The sequence below is a fragment of the Physeter macrocephalus genome, chromosome 11, assembly GCF_002837175.3.
Source record: "Physeter macrocephalus isolate SW-GA chromosome 11, ASM283717v5, whole genome shotgun sequence".
Classification (NCBI taxonomy): domain Eukaryota; kingdom Metazoa; phylum Chordata; class Mammalia; order Artiodactyla; family Physeteridae; genus Physeter; species Physeter macrocephalus.
In genome coordinates, this window is record NC_041224.1 from 153,623,260 (window position 1) to 153,628,013 (window position 4,754).

A 4,754-nucleotide genomic window follows, 5' to 3' on the forward strand; every position below is an offset into this window, starting at 1 on the left:
CAGGCTCTGGACACACAGGCTCAGCGGCCATGGCTCACGGGCCCAGCCGCTCCGCGGCACGTGGGATCTTCCCGGACTGGGGCACGAACCCGTGTTCCCTGAATCGGCAGGCAGACTCTCAACCACTGCGCCACCAGGGAAGCCCAGGGCCTCTTATTCTTGACAAAGATTGATTCTCGTACATGGGCTGGCCCTTCTGTGCCTGGTATGCCATACCCTTTAATGGAGGGAGATGGAAGAGCCTCAGAAACCAAGTTTGTGAGATCTTAATTCTTTGGAGAAAGGGTGACATACTCTTGCTGCCTCTGTCTTTTTTTTCCCTAAAACTGTTTTAATTATGTAGTAACCCAAGGTCAATTCCTCATGCAAAAGAGAAAAGGATTTTGTTACCCTTTTACCCATAGAACACCTCGAAGTGGACCGAGGGTGAAATTCTGATTGGATTCGTTTTCTTGGGTAGCAGACCTAGTCGAGAACCACTAAACTCAAAGGTGTACATGCAAGGATGATTTAAAAGTGGAGACAACACTGGCAGCTAGATAAAAATGTTTAAACTACACTTAAATACCTGAAATTAAGTGAGTTTTTTAAGGGTTGGTGCATCCTCTCCCAGTAAGGTTATCACATATCTGTCAAGGAAACTGAGGAGAGATTTTTTTTGGAACTTTATCCTGCACTTAGATTTTCAGAGATTTTGTCCACCAAGAACTGTATAACTCATTTGGGAAATAATTTGTTTTTCTGTTTACTAGTCGGATTTACCTACATCTGCCATAACATAGCATAAATGTTTAGTGAAATGACTTGAGTTTTAACTTGCTTGAGCCAGATAGACGTGAATGTGTGATTTCCTCAGATTTTCTGAGATGTTGAAAATGACCTCCCTGCCACCTTCCGCCATCGTGGAATCTCATTGGGAAGTCTTATTTCTGAGACGCCAAACCCAGCCAGAAGGTCATCCAGTTTGAAAAGGTCATCAGGCTTGAGTACTGTAACATCCCAGTGGGAGGGAAAGGGCTTTCCTAAGCTGGGTACGCTGCACAGGGCCCGGGGGCAAGGTCTGAGGATGCCAAGAGGGTGTCTGCTTTCACCCTGATTCCCTCCATGCCTGTGCTATCTCTGAGGCAGGCCTGGGAGAGATGAGCTAGACTCCGTTTTTGTTAATTTGGCTACTCTGGTTCTCAGGTTACTTCATTGGGCATTTGGAAGTGAGTTCCATGGCTGTTTGTTAAAGGCCTTTAGCCTCTGTGGGAACGTCATGGTGCAGCCAGCCTGCCTAGGGGTTAATGTGCTATTGACGGCATCGCCTTTTTGACTCTCTGCTGATGTTGGAGCCTGTCCTCTAAGCCCGGGCACCCCTTTGGTGTCAAATGGGCCCATGGCAATGACCCCAGAGCAGCCCACCCTCAGGAGTGACAGGGAACCGGGTCCTCTACCTGTCCCATCATCCTTTGGGGAACTCTTTCTAACCAACAAGGGTTAGAATCCCCCCTTTCCTCACTTGTGCAATAGATAAACTAATGACTTAAATAAGTAAATAATAAGGTCATAGACTTGTTACAAGGGATTATGCAACTTTTGTCATTAAAGAGATGATTCACCAAGGCACTCCAAGCATTCATTAATTGCTGCATAAATTGATTTTTGTTTTTAAGTCAAATGCACTGGTGAACATGTTTGTGAGGGGAGGCAGGTGATGTGACCCAGAGAGGCCCTGTCCCAGTTGGAGCTCCCCAGAGACCAGGCCTGGGAGCTGCCAAGCTGGGGGCTGAGCAGAGCAGCTAGCAGTGAGCTGGGCTCCCTCCCCATCGGCCCCTGGATGCTTGGAAGGCTGCCTGTCTCTTCCTGGCAGCGCTCCAGCCTTCTGGCGGGCAAGGCCTGGTCACCCCCTGAGCGGGCCCCGGCTCCTGCCCCTGGGGCTGGAGATAAGTTTGGCCGCATCTCCCCACTGGGAACTCAGCCAAGCCAGCTGTTTCCCACAGCCCCTCCCTGACTCACCCCGCCTCTGCCCAGCCAGTTTCTCACACGACAAGCCCCTCCCTCCCAGACTGTGTTGCTTCAGGATTCTGTCTCTGGCTGGTGGGGGGCCGGGGACCTGCTTCTTGCCTCCATCTCCCTGAGGTTTGACGTTCCTGTGGCTCCCCCTCCCTCCCCAACACACTCCTTCTTTATTATTCTCAGAGCAGACAGCCTTTGTCTGCAGACTGGCTCTCTGGACAGGGAGGCTGGCAGAGGAAACTGTCTCATGCACCCTGATGCCTCTGAGCCAGACCAGTGTGGGCGCCTTCACATAGACCACAGAGGTGTGCCTTCTGCCCAGCCACCCAAACCCCCCTGCTGCCAGGTGTGGGGACGCGCTGACGGAGTGGTGAGAGCGAGCTGGGTGCGTGCACTCACCCACCCATCTGGGGCTCCTAGAAATTGCTCAATAAATGTTTGGTGAATACGTGAAGTAATGGGTGGATTAGGGGTCCACGGGAGGGGATTTCCATGCAGGATGATATAAACAGGGCACATGTGTCGGAACATGTTTTAAGTAAGAACAAACATTAACCACTTTGCCCTGTTTACAAGGCTGTGCTGGAGTTGGTGGAGCCTGAGGTCAGTTGGCCTCATCCACTTAAGAGACCCAGTATTTATAAACAGGTGGTCGGGGTTGAATCCACACAGGATTACTCCCCAGGGAGCCCTTGTGACATCTTGAGAAATACATGGGTTTGTCCTCGGCCAGTGTCACCATGTTGGATGCAGGAGGAATAAAGGGTGGTACAGTTCTTAATACTTCTCCTTACCCCTCATTTAACCAAGAAAAGCCCCAGAGGAACATACTTGCTCCATAAAACCAACGTCCATTGAGCATTTACTATTAACGTGCCCAGACCCTACACTGAGCCCATCACAAGCATTGTCTCAGGTCATCCTCACCTCACCCATGAGTAGGGTTATCCTCATTTTACAGGTGAGAAAATGGAAGCTTCGAGAAGATGAATAACAGTCCCAGATGCATACAGCAAGAAAGTGGGAGGGGCTGCCCCAGGCCTGTGCTGCTTACCTCCAGGACGGAGGGCACTGTGAGTTGGATCACCTCTCTGGGCCTCTGGTTTCTCTTCTGTAAAGGCAGACAGCATTTCTCAAATTTTCTACCTAAAGCTGCTCAAGCAACAGAGGAACATGAGAGACCCTGAGGGTCTAGGGCATAGCCCAGAGTGGCAGCCACAGGCAGAAATGTCTCTGGAGTTTTAAGAAAACAAAAGTTTTAATTTTATTTCATAATGCATTTTGTTGTTGTTTTATTGTGGTAAAATACACATAACATAAAGTTTACCATCTTTTTTTTTTTTTTTTTTTGCGGTACTTGGGCCTCTCACCGTTGTGGCCTCTCCCGTCGCGGAGCACAGGCTCCGGACGCGCAGGCTCAGCGGCCATGGCTCGCGGGCCCAGCCGCTCCGCAGCATGTGGGATCTACCCGGACCGGGGCACGAACCCGTGTCCCTTGCATCAGCTGGCAGACTCTCAACCACTGCGCCACCAGGGAAGCCCAAGTTTACCATCTTAATCACTTTTTTGTTTGTTTGTTTGTTTGTTTTTTGGCTGTGCCACAAGGCTTGTGGGATCTCAGTTCCCTGACCAGGAATTGAACCCGGGCCATGGCAGTGAAAGGCCGGAATCCTAACTACGAGGACACTAGGGAACTCCCTTAATCATTTTTAATGATTATAGTTCAGTGGTATTTGTATTCATAATGTTGTGAATAGTTTAAATGTATGGTTCAGTGGTATTTGTATTTATAATGTTGTGAATAGTTTAAATGTATAGTTCAGTGGTATTTGTATTCATAATGTTGTGAATAGTTTATATGTATAGTTCAGTGGTATTTGTATTCATAATGTTGTGCAACCATCACCACCATCCATCTCCAGGACTCTTCTCATCTTGCTAAACTGAAACTCTATATCCATTAAACACTAACTCCCCATTCCTCCTCCACCCCCATCCCCAGCCTCTGGTGACCACTATTCCACTTTCTGTCTCCATGAATTGCCTACTCTAGGTAAATCCTATAAGTGGAATCATACAATGTTTGTCTTTTTGTATCTGGCTTATTTCACTTAGCACCCTGTTCTCAAGGTTTGTCCATGTTGTATGTTTGTAAGTCTGGTTTAATACAAAAGTAACCACAACACCACTTATCTTTAAGTGGCATTGTACTCTAAAATAGGGGTCCAGGATAACGGGTCTGAAATTTACTGGTTAGAGAAGCACAGCAAAAAGATAAAAAGTTAGTACTTTCCCCCTCATTGAGTGTTGGAAAGTCTGTTTCTGAATTGCGTGGCGCGGTTCCTCTAACTTTCTGGGTAATGTTTCCAGGCCTTGGGCACAGGCACAGTCACCTCTCCATTTCTGGGCTGAGAATCATCCAAATACAGAGGTTGAAGCAGCAGAGGAGGTAAGCAGTGTCCTGAGAGAGTGATGGAGAGAAACCCAGAGGAGAGGATTTCAGGAGCCTTGGCTGCTGGCCTCCAGGGCCCCCAGTCCAGGACCCGTCCCTGGCAGCCCACAGGGACAGCAGCCACAGAGCAGGAGACGCTGAGCCAGAGTCAGAACCCACAACAAGAGAATGACACCTTGCCCTCTCTCTGCAATGACTGAGGCACCGAGGCCACACTGCTCAGCCACAGGACACCAGCTGTACTCTAGAGGCCAGGCCACCCACGCTAGGCTGAGAGGGACCTTCTGGGCTGTGCTCTGCAGGC